The sequence below is a fragment of the Cyanistes caeruleus genome, chromosome 7 (assembly GCF_971803275.1).
Source record: "Cyanistes caeruleus chromosome 7, bCyaCae1.hap1.1, whole genome shotgun sequence".
NCBI lineage: Eukaryota > Metazoa > Chordata > Aves > Passeriformes > Paridae > Cyanistes > Cyanistes caeruleus.
The window spans coordinates 65,096-78,805 of NC_141707.1; positions in this window are offsets into that span (position 1 = coordinate 65,096).

Sequence of the window (13,710 nt, forward strand, 5' to 3'; positions counted from 1 at the left end):
AAATTCAAGACAAATCCTCCAAATCCCACAAAAATCCCACCAAATTCCAGAACCATCTCACAAAATCTCAACAAATTTTCACTAAATTCAAGAAAACTCTCACAAAGTTCTTGAAAGCCCCTCAAAATTCCAGAAAAATGCCACAAAATTCCCTACATCTTCTCAAAACCCAACCACATTCCTGCAACATCCCACAAAATCTCTGGAAATTTCCACAAAATTCAAGAAAATTCCCTCCAAATTCACTGAATTTCCTCAATATCCCACCAAATTCCAGAACCATCTCAAAAAATCTCAACAAATTTCCACAAAATCTAAGAAAATTCCCTCCAAATTCTTCAAGTCTCCTCCAAATCCCACAAAATTCAAGAGAAATCCTCAAAATTCCACAAAAATCCAACAAAATTCCCTACATCTTCTCAAAATCCAAACAAATTCCTGAAACATCTCACAAAATCTCCAGCAATTTCCACAACATTTAGGAAAAATCCCTCCAACTTCTTCAAGTCTCCTCCAAATCCCACAAAATTCAAGAGAATTACTCAAATATCCACAAAAATCCCACAAAATTCCTGCAACATCTCACAAAATCTCCGGAAATTTCCACAAAATTCAAGAAGACTCTCACAAAATACTTGAAAGCTGCTGAAAATTCCACGAAAATCCCACAAAAATCCCTAAATCTTCTCAAAACCCAACCACATTCCTGCAGCATCTCACAAAATCTCCACCAATATCCAAAAAATTCAAGAAAATTCCCTCCAAATTCTTCAAGTCTCCTCCAAATCCCACAAAATTCAAGAGAAATCCCACAAAATTCCACAAAAATCCCACAAAATTCCATAAATATTCTCAAAACCCAACCAAATTCCTGCAACATCTCACAAAATCTCCACCAATTTCCAAAACATGTAGGAAAAATACCTAAAAATTATTCGTCTCCTCCAAATCCCACAAAAATCCCACAAAATTGCAGAACCATCTCACAAAATCTCCGGAAATTTCCACAAAATTCAAGAAGACTCTCACAAAATACTTGAAAGCTGCTGAAAATTCCACCAATATCCCACAAAAATCCCTAAATCTTCTCAAAACCCAACCACATTCCTGCAGCATCTCACAAAATCTCCACCAATATCCAAAAAATTCAAGAAAATTCCCTCCAAATTCTTCAAGTCTCCTCCAAATCCCACAAAATTCAAGACAAATCCTCAAAATCCCACAAAAGTCCCACCAAATTCCAGAACCATCTCACAAAATCTCAACAAATTGCCACTGAATTCAAGAAAACTCTCACAAAGTTCTTGAAAGCCCCTCAAAATTCCAGAAAAATGCCACAAAATTCCCTACATCTTCTCAAAACCCAACCACATTCCTGCAACATCCCACAAAATCTCCAGCAATTTCCACAAAATTCAAGAAAAATCCCTCCAAATTCTTCAAGTCTTGTACAAATCCCAGAAAAATCCCACAAAATTCCAGAAACATCCCACCAGATCACCTCAATATCACTAAAAATTCTGGAAAAGCCTCACAAAATTGCAGAAAAATGCCACAAAATTCCCTAAACCTTCTCAAAACCCTACCAAATTCCTGCAACATCCCACAAAATCTCCAACAATTTCCAAAAATTCAAGAAAAATCCCTCCAAATTCACTGAATTTCCTCAATATCCCACCAAATTCCAGAACCATCTCACAAAATCTCAACAAATTTCCACAAAATCTAAGAAAATTCCCTCCAAATTCTTCTAGTCTCCTCCAAATCCCACAAAATTCAAGAGAAATCCTCAAAATTCCACGAAAATGCCACAAAATTCCCTACATCTTCTCAAAATCCAAACAAATTCCTGAAACATCTCACAAAATCTCCACCAAGTTCCACAACATTTAGGAAAAATCCCTCCAACTTCTTCAAGTCTCCTCCAAATCCCACAAAATTCAAGAGAATTCCTCAAAATTCCACAAAAATCCCACAAAATTCCTGCAACATCTCACAAAATCTCCGGAAATTTCCACAAAATTCAAGAAGACTCTCACAAAATACTTGAAAGCTGCTGAAAATTCCACGAAAATCCCACAAAAATCCCTAAATCTTCTCAAAACCCAACCACATTCCTGCAGCATCTCACAAAATCTCCACGAATATCCAAAAAATTCAAGAAAATTCCCTCCAAATTCTTCAAGTCTCCTCCAAATCCCACAAAATTCAAGACAAATCCTCCAAATCCCACAAAAATCCCACCAAATTCCAGAACCATCTCACAAAATCTCAACAAATTTCCACAAAATCTAAGAAAATTCCCTCCAAATTCTTCAAGTCTCCTCCAAATCCCACAAAATTCAAGAGAAATCCTCAAAATTCCACAAAAATCCAACAAAATTCCTTCCATCTTCTCAAAACCCAACCAAATTCCTGCAACATCTCACAAAATCTCCACCAATTTCCAAACATTTCAAGAAAAATCCCGCAAAATTCTTCAAGTCTCCTCCAAATACCACAAACATCCTACAAACATCTCACAAACATCCCACAAACATCCCATAAAATTCAATAGAAATCCCACAAAATTCAAGAGAAATCCCACCAAATTCTGTACAAGCCCCACACAATTCCCTAAATCTTCTCAGAACCCAACCACATTCCTGCAATATCCCACAAAATCTCCAACAATTTCCACAAAATTCAAGAAAAATCCCTCAAAATTCACTGAATTTCCTCAATATCCCACCAAACTCCAGAACCATCTCACAAAATCTCAACAAATTTCCAAAAAATTAAAAAAAACTCTCACAAAGTTCTTGAAAGCCCCTCAAAATTCCAGAAAAATCCCCCAAAATTCCAGAAACATCCCACAAAATCTCCTCAATATCACCAAACATTCTGGAAAAACCCCCCAAAATTCCAGAAAAATGCCACAAAATTCCCTAAATCTGCTCAAAACATTACAAAATTCCACAGACATCTCACAAAATCTCCACCAATTTCCACAAAATTCAAGAAAAATCCCGCAAAATTCTTCAAGTCTCCTCCAAATCCCACAAAATTCAAGAGAAATCCTCAAAATTCCACAAAAATCCAACAAAATTCCTTCCATCTTCTCAGAACCCAAACAAATTCCTGCAACATCTCACAAAATCTCCGGAAATTTCCACAAAATTCAAGAAAAATCCTGCAAAATTCTTCAAGTCTCCTCCAAATACCACAAACATCCAACAAACATCCCACAAACATCCCACAAACATCCCACAAAATTCAAGAGAAATCCCATAAAATTCAAAAGAAATCGCACAAAATCCTGTACAAGCCCCACACAATTCCCTAAATCTTCTCAAAACCCAACCGCATTCCTGCAGCATCCCACAAAATCTCCAACAATTTCCACAAAATTCAAGAAAAATCTCTCAAAATTCACTGAATTTCCTCAATATCCCACCAAATTCCAGAACCATCTCACAAAATCTCAACAAATTTCCACTAAATTCAAGACAACGCTCACAAAGTTCTTGAAAGCCCCTCAAAATTCCAGAAAAATGCCACAAAATTCCCTACATCTTCTCAAAACATTACAAAATTCTACAGACATCTCACAAAATCTCCACACATTTCCAAAAAATTCAAGAAAATTCCCGCAAAATTCTTCAAGTCTCCTCCAAATCCCACAAAATTCAAGACAAATCCTCCAAATCCCACAAAAATCCCACCAAATTCCAGAACCATCTCACAAAATCTCAACAAATTGCCACTGAATTCAAGAAAACTCTCACAAAGTTCTTGAAAGCCCCTCAAAATTCCAGAAAAATGCCACAAAATTCCCTACATCTTCTCAGAACCCAAACAAATTCCTGCAACATCCCACAAAATCTCCAACAATTTCCACAAAATTCAAGAAAAATCCCTCCAAATTCTTCAAGTCTCGTACAAATCCCAGAAAAATCCCACAAACATCCCACAAACATCCCACAAACATCCCACAAAATTCAAGAGAAATCCCATAAAATTCAAAAGAAATCGCACAAAATCCTGTACAAGCCCCACACAATTCCCTAAATCTTCTCAAAACCCAACCGCATTCCTGCAGCATCCCACAAAATCTCCAACAATTTCCACAAAATTCAAGAAAAATCTCTCAAAATTCACTGAATTTCCTCAATATCCCACCAAATTCCAGAACCATCTCACAAAATCTCAACAAATTTCCACTAAATTCAAGACAACGCTCACAAAGTTCTTGAAAGCCCCTCAAAATTCCAGAAAAATGCCACAAAATTTCCTACATCTTCTCAAAACATTACAAAATTCCACAGACATCTCACAAAATCTCCACCAATTTCCAGAAAATTCAAGAAAAATCCTGCAAAATTCTTCAAGTCTCCTCCAAATCCCACAAAATTCAAGAGAAATCCTCAAAATTCCACAAAAATCCAACAAAATTCCCTACATCTTCTCAAAATCCAAACAAATTCCTGAAACATCTGACAAAATCTCCACCAATTTCCACAACATTTAGGAAAAATCCCTCCAACTTCTTCAAGTCTCCTCCAAATCCCACAAAATTCAAGAGAATTCCTCAAAATTCCACAAAAATCCCACCAAATTCCTGCAACATCTCACAAAATCTCCAAAAATTTCCACAAAATTCAAGAAGACTCTCACAAAATACTTGAAAGCTGCTGAAAATTCCACGAAAATCCCACAAAAATCCCTAAATCTTCTCAAAACCCAACCACATTCCTGCAGCATCTCACAAAATCTCCACCAATATCCAAAAAATTCAAGAAAATTCCCTCCAAATTCTTCAAGTCTCCTCCAAATCCCACAAAATTCAAGACAAATCCTCCAAATCCCACAAAAATCCCACCAAATTCCAGAACCATCTCACAAAATCTCAACAAATTGCCACTGAATTCAAGAAAACTCTCACAAAGTTCTTGAAAGCCCCTCAAAATTCCAGAAAAATGCCACAAAATTCCCTACATCTTCTCAGAACCCAACCACATTCCTGCAACATCCCACAAAATCTCCAACAATTTCCACAAAATTCAAGAAAAATCCCTCCAAATTCACTGAATTTCCTCAATATCCCACCAAATTCCAGAACCATCTCACAAAATCTCCACCAATTTCCACAAAATCTAAGAAAATTCCCTCCAAATTCTTCAAGTCTCCTCCAAATCCCACAAAATTCAAGAGAAATCCTCAAAATTCCACAAAAATCCAACAAAATTCCTTCCATCTTCTCAAAACCCAACCAAATTCCTGCAACATCTCACAAAATCTCCACCAATTTCCAAACATTTCAAGAAAAATCCCGCAAAATTCTTCAAGTCTCCTCCAAATACCACAAACATCCTACAAACATCTCACAAACATCCCACAAACATCCCATAAAATTCAATAGAAATCCCACAAAATTCAAGAGAAATCCCACGAAATTCTGTACAAGCCCCACACAATTCCCTAAATCTTCTCAGAACCCAACCACATTCCTGCAACATCCCACAAAATCTCTGGAAATTTCCACAAAATTCAAGAAAATTCCCTCCAAATTCACTGAATTTCCTCAATATCCCACCAAATTCCAGAACCATCTCACAAAATCTCAACAAATTTCCACAAAATCTAAGAAAATTCCCTCCAAATTCTTCAAGTCTCCTCCAAATCCCACAAAATTCAAGAGAAATCCTCAAAATTCCACAAAAATCTAACAAAATTCCTTCCGTCTTCTCAAAACCCAACCAAATTCCTGCAACATCTCACAAAATCTCCACCAATTTCCAAACATTTCAAGAAAAATCCCGCAAAATTCTTCAAGTCTCCTCCAAATACCACAAACATCCTACAAACATCTCACAAACATCCCACAAACATCCCATAAAATTCAATAGAAATCCCACAAAATTCAAGAGAAATCCCACGAAATTCTGTACAAGCCCCACACAATTCCCTAAATCTTCTCAGAACCCAACCACATTCCTGCAACATCCCACAAAATCTCCAACAATTTCCACAAAATTCAAGAAAAATCCCTCAAAATTCACTGAATTTCCTCAATATCCCACCAAACTCCAGAACCATCTGACAAAATCTCAACAAATTTCCAAAAAATTAAAAAAAACTCTCACAAAGTTCTTGAAAGCCCCTCAAAATTCCAGAAAAATCCCACAAAATTCCAGAAACATCCCACAAAATCTCCTCAATATCACCAAACATTCTGGAAAAACCCCCCAAAATTCCAGAAAAATGACACAAAATTCCCTACATCTGCTCAAAACATTACAAAATTCCACAGACATCTCACAAAATCTCCACCAATTTCCACAAAATTCAAGAAAAATCCCGCAAAATTCTTCAAGTCTCCTCCAAATCCCACAAAATTCAAGAGAAATCCTCAAAATTCCACAAAAATCCCATAAAATTCCTTCCATCTTCTCAGAACCCAAACAAATTCCTGCAACATCTCACAAAATCTCCACCAATTTCCAAACAATTCAAGAAAAATCCCGCAAAATTCTTCACGTCTCCTCCAAATACCACAAACATCCCACAAACATCCCACAAACATCCCACAAACATCCCACAAACATCCCACAAACATCCCACAAAATTCAAGAGAAATCCCATAAAATTCAAAAGAAATCGCACAAAATCCTGTACAAGCCCCACACAATTCCCTAAATCTTCTCAAAACCCAACCGCATTCCTGCAGCATCCCACAAAATCTCCAACAATTTCCACAAAATTCAAGAAAAATCTCTCAAAATTCACTGAATTTCCTCAATATCCCACCAAATTCCAGAACCATCTCACAAAATCTCAACAAATTTCCACTAAATTCAAGACAACGCTCACAAAGTTCTTGAAAGCCCCTCAAAATTCCAGAAAAATGCCACAAAATTCCCTACATCTTCTCAAAACATTACAAAATTCCACAGACATCTCACAAAATCTCCACACATTTCCACAAAATCTAAGAAAATTCCCGCAAAATTCTTCAAGTCTACTCCAAATCCCACAAAATTCAAGAGAAATCCTCAAAATTCCACAAAAATCCAACAAAATTCCCTACATCTTCTCAAAATCCAAACAAATTCCTGCAACATCTCACAAAATCTCCACCAATTTCCACAAAATTCAAGAAAAATCCCGCAAAATTCTTCAAGTCTCCTCCAAATCCCACAAAATTCAAGAGAATTCCTCAAAATTCCACAAAAATCCCACAAAATTCCAGAACCATCTCACAAAATCTCTGGAAATTTCCACAAAATTCAAGAAGACTCTCACAAAATACTTGAAAGCTGCTGAAAATTCCACGAAAATCCCACAAAAATCCCTAAATCTTCTCAAAACCCAACCACATTCCTGCAGCATCTCACAAAATCTCCACCAATATCCAAAAAATTCAAGAAAATTCCCTCCAAATTCTTCAAGTCTCGTACAAATCCCAGAAAAATCCCACAAAATTCCAGAAACATCCCACCAAATCACCTCAATATCACCAAACATTCTGGAAAAGCCTCACAAAATTGCAGAAAAATGCCACAAAATTCCCTAAACCTTCTCAAAACCCTACCAAATTCCTGCAACATCCCACAAAATCTCCAACAATTTCCACAAAATTCAAGAAAAATCCCTCCAAATTCACTGAATTTCCTCAATATCCCACCAAATTCCAGAACCATCTCACAAAATCTCAACAAATTTCCACAAAATCTAAGAAAATTCCCTCCAACTTCTTCAAGTCTCCTCCAAATCCCACAAAATTCAAGAGAATTCCTCAAAATTCCACAAAAATCCCACAAAATTCCTGCAACATCTCACAAAATCTCCGGAAATTTCCACAAAATTCAAGAAGACTCTCACAAAATACTTGAAAGCTGCTGAAAATTCCACGAAAATCCCACAAAAATCCCTAAATCTTCTCAAAACCCAACCACATTCCTGCAGCATCTCACAAAATCTCCACCAATATCCAAAAAATTCAAGAAAATTCCCTCCAAATTCTTCAAGTCTCCTCCAAATCCCACAAAATTCAAGACAAATCCTCCAAATCCCACAAAAATCCCACCAAATTCCAGAACCATCTCACAAAATCTCAACAAATTTCCACAAAATCTAAGAAAATTCCCTCCAAATTCTTCAAGTCTCCTCCAAATCCCACAAAATTCAAGAGAAATCCTCAAAATTCCACAAAAATCCAACAAAATTCCTTCCATCTTCTCAAAACCCAACCAAATTCCTGCAACATCTCACAAAATCTCCACCAATTTCCAAACATTTCAAGAAAAATCCCGCAAAATTCTTCAAGTCTCCTCCAAATACCACAAACATCCTACAAACATCTCACAAACATCCCACAAACATCCCATAAAATTCAATAGAAATCCCACAAAATTCAAGAGAAATCCCACCAAATTCTGTACAAGCCCCACACAATTCCCTAAATCTTCTCAGAACCCAACCACATTCCTGCAACATCCCACAAAATCTCCAACAATTTCCACAAAATTCAAGAAAAATCTCTCAAAATTCACTGAATTTCCTCAATATCCCACCAAATTCCAGAACCATCTCACAAAATCTCAACAAATTTCCACTAAATTCAAGACAACGCTCACAAAGTTCTTGAAAGCCCCTCAAAATTCCAGAAAAATGCCACAAAATTCCCTACATCTTCTCAAAACATTACAAAATTCTACAGACATCTCACAAAATCTCCACACATTTCCAAAAAATTCAAGAAAATTCCCGCAAAATTCTTCAAGTCTCCTCCAAATCCCACAAAATTCAAGACAAATCCTCCAAATCCCACAAAAATCCCACCAAATTCCAGAACCATCTCACAAAATCTCAACAAATTGCCACTAAATTCAAGAAAACTCTCACAAAGTTCTTGAAAGCCCCTCAAAATTCCAGAAAAATGCCACAAAATTCCCTACATCTTCTCAAAACCCAACCACATTCCTGCAACATCCCACAAAATCTCCAACAATTTCCACAAAATTCAAGAAAAATCCCTCCAAATTCTTCAAGTCTCGTACAAATCCCAGAAAAATCCCACAAAATTCAAGAAACATCCCACCAAATCACCTCAATATCACCAAACATTCTGGAAAAGCCTCACAAAATTGCAGAAAAATGCCACAAAATTCCCTAAACCTTCTCAAAACCCTACCAAATTCCTGCAACATCCCACAAAATCTCCAACAATTTCCACAAAATTCAAGAAAAATCCCTCCAAATTCACTGAATTTCCTCAATATCCCACCAAATTCCAGAACCATCTCACAAAATCTCAACAAATTTCCACAAAATCTAAGAAAATTCCCTCCAAATTCTTCAAGTCTCCTCCAAATCCCACAAAATTCAAGAGAAATCCTCAAAATTCCACAAAAATCCCACAAAATTCCTTCCATCTTCTCAGAACCCAAACAAACTCCTGCAACATCTCACAAAATCTCCACCAATTTCCAAACAATTCAAGAAAAATCCCGCAAAATTCTTCAAGTCTCCTCCAAATACCACAAACTTCCCACAAACATCCCACAAACATCCCACAAAATTCAAGAGAAATCCCACAAAATTCAAAAGAAATCGCACAAAAACCTGTACAAGCCCCACACAATTCCCTAAATCTTCTCAAAACCCAACCGCATTCCTGCAGCATCCCACAAAATCTCCAACAATTTCCACAAAATTCAAGAAAAATCTCTCAAAATTCACTGAATTTCCTCAATATCCCACCAAATTCCAGAACCATCTCACAAAATCTCAACAAATTTCCACTAAATTCAAGACAACGCTCACAAAGTTCTTGAAAGCCCCTCAAAATTCCAGAAAAATGCCACAAAATTTCCTACATCTTCTCAAAACATTACAAAATTCCACAGACATCTCACAAAATCTCCACCAATTTCCACAAAATTCAAGAAAAATCCTGCAAAATTCTTCAAGTCTCCTCCAAATCCCACAAAATTCAAGAGAAATCCTCAAAATTCCACAAAAATCCAACAAAATTCCCTACATCTTCTCAAAATCCAAACAAATTCCTGCAACATCTCACAAAATCTCCACCAATTTCCACAACATTTAGGAAAAATCCCTCCAACTTCTTCAAGTCTCCTCCAAATCCCACAAAATTCAAGAGAATTCCTCAAAATTCCACAAAAATCCCACCAAATTCCTGCAACATCTCACAAAATCTCCGGAAATTTCCACAAAATTCAAGAAGACTCTCACAAAATACTTGAAAGCTGCTGAAAATTCCACGAAAATCCCACAAAAATCCCTAAATCTTCTCAAAACCCAACCACATTCCTGCAGCATCTCACAAAATCTCCACCAATATCCAAAAAATTCAAGAAAATTCCCTCCAAATTCTTCAAGTCTCCTCCAAATCCCACAAAATTCAAGACAAATCCTCAAAATCCCACAAAAATCCCACCAAATTCCAGAACCATCTCACAAAATCTCAACAAATTGCCACTGAATTCAAGAAAACTCTCACAAAGTTCTTGAAAGCCCCTCAAAATTCCAGAAAAATGCCACAAAATTCCCTACATCTTCTCAAAACCCAACCACATTCCTGCAACATCCCACAAAATCTCCAACAATTTCCACAAAATTCCAGAAACATCCCACCAAATCACCTCAATATCACCAAACATTCTGGAAAAGCCTCACAAAATTGCAGAAAAATGCCACAAAATTCCCTAAACCTTCTCAAAACCCTACCAAATTCCTGCAACATCCCACAAAATCTCCAACAATTTCCACAAAATTCAAGAAAAATCCCTCCAAATTCACTGAATTTCCTCAATATCCCACCAAATTCCAGAACCATCTCACAAAATCTCAACAAATTTCCACAAAATCTAAGAAAATTCCCTCCAAATTCTTCAAGTCTCCTCCAAATCCCACAAAATTCAAGACAAATCCTCAAAATCCCACAAAAATTCCAACAAATTCCAGAACCATCTCACAAAATCTCAACAAATTGCCACTGAATTCAAGAAAACTCTCACAAAGTTCTTGAAAGCCCCTCAAAATTCCAGAAAAATGCCACAAAATTCCCTACATCTTCTCAGAACCCAAACAAATTCCTGCAACATCTCACAAAATCTCCACCAATTTCCAAACAATTCAAGAAAAATCCTGCAAAATTCTTCAAGTCTCCTCCAAATACCACAAACATCCCACAAACATCCCACAAACATCCCACAAACATCCCACAAAATTCAAGAGAAATCCCATAAAATTCAAAAGAAATCGCACAAAATCCTGTACAAGCCCCACACAATTCCCTAAATCTTCTCAAAACCCAACCGCATTCCTGCAGCATCCCACAAAATCTCCAACAATTTCCACAAAATTCAAGAAAAATCTCTCAAAATTCACTGAATTTCCTCAATATCCCACCAAATTCCAGAACCATCTCACAAAATCTCAACAAATTTCCACTAAATTCAAGACAACGCTCACAAAGTTCTTGAAAGCCCCTCAAAATTCCAGAAAAATGCCACAAAATTTCCTACATCTTCTCAAAACATTACAAAATTCCACAGACATCTCACAAAATCTCCACCAATTTCCAGAAAATTCAAGAAAAATCCTGCAAAATTCTTCAAGTCTCCTCCAAATCCCACAAAATTCAAGAGAAATCCTCAAAATTCCACAAAAATCCAACAAAATTCCCTACATCTTCTCAAAATCCAAACAAATTCCTGCAACATCTCACAAAATCTCCACCAATTTCCACAACATTTAGGAAAAATCCCTCCAACTTCTTCAAGTCTCCTCCAAATCCCACAAAATTCAAGAGAATTCCTCAAAATTCCACAAAAATCCCACCAAATTCCTGCAACATCTCACAAAATCTCCGGAAATTTCCACAAAATTCAAGAAGACTCTCACAAAATACTTGAAAGCTGCTGAAAATTCCACGAAAATCCCACAAAAATCCCTAAATCTTCTCAAAACCCAACCACATTCCTGCAGCATCTCACAAAATCTCCACCAATATCCAAAAAATTCAAGAAAATTCCCTCCAAATTCTTCAAGTCTCCTCCAAATCCCACAAAATTCAAGACAAATCCTCAAAATCCCACAAAAATCCCACCAAATTCCAGAACCATCTCACAAAATCTCAACAAATTGCCACTGAATTCAAGAAAACTCTCACAAAGTTCTTGAAAGCCCCTCAAAATTCCAGAAAAATGCCACAAAATTCCCTACATCTTCTCAAAACCCAACCACATTCCTGCAACATCCCACAAAATCTCCAACAATTTCCACAAAATTCCAGAAACATCCCACCAAATCACCTCAATATCACCAAACATTCTGGAAAAGCCTCACAAAATTGCAGAAAAATGCCACAAAATTCCCTAAACCTTCTCAAAACCCTACCAAATTCCTGCAACATCCCACAAAATCTCCAACAATTTCCACAAAATTCAAGAAAAATCCCTCCAAATTCACTGAATTTCCTCAATATCCCACCAAATTCCAGAACCATCTCACAAAATCTCAACAAATTTCCACAAAATCTAAGAAAATTCCCTCCAAATTCTTCAAGTCTCCTCCAAATCCCACAAAATTCAAGACAAATCCTCAAAATCCCACAAAAATTCCAACAAATTCCAGAACCATCTCACAAAATCTCAACAAATTGCCACTGAATTCAAGAAAACTCTCACAAAGTTCTTGAAAGCCCCTCAAAATTCCAGAAAAATGCCACAAAATTCCCTACATCTTCTCAGAACCCAAACAAATTCCTGCAACATCTCACAAAATCTCCACCAATTTCCAAACAATTCAAGAAAAATCCTGCAAAATTCTTCAAGTCTCCTCCAAATACCACAAACATCCCACAAACATCCCACAAACATCCCACAAACATCCCACAAAATTCAAGAGAAATCCCATAAAATTCAAAAGAAATCGCACAAAATCCTGTACAAGCCCCACACAATTCCCTAAATCTTCTCAAAACCCAACCGCATTCCTGCAGCATCCCACAAAATCTCCAACAATTTCCACAAAATTCAAGAAAAATCTCTCAAAATTCACTGAATTTCCTCAATATCCCACCAAATTCCAGAACCATCTCACAAAATCTCAACAAATTTCCACTAAATTCAAGACAACGCTCACAAAGTTCTTGAAAGCCCCTCAAAATTCCAGAAAAATGCCACAAAATTTCCTACATCTTCTCAAAACATTACAAAATTCCACAGACATCTCACAAAATCTCCACCAATTTCCAGAAAATTCAAGAAAAATCCTGCAAAATTCTTCAAGTCTCCTCCAAATCCCACAAAATTCAAGAGAAATCCTCAAAATTCCACAAAAATCCAACAAAATTCCCTACATCTTCTCAAAATCCAAACAAATTCCTGCAACATCTCACAAAATCTCCACCAATTTCCACAACATTTAGGAAAAATCCCTCCAACTTCTTCAAGTCTCCTCCAAATCCCACAAAATTCAAGAGAATTCCTCAAAATTCCACAAAAATCCCACCAAATTCCTGCAACATCTCACAAAATCTCCAAAAATTTCCACAAAATTCAAGAAGACTCTCACAAAATACTTGAAAGCTGCTGAAAATTCCACGAAAATCCCACAAAAATCCCTAAATCTTCTCAAAACCCAACCACATTCCTGCAGCATCTCACAAAATCTCCACCAATATCCAAAAAGTTCAAG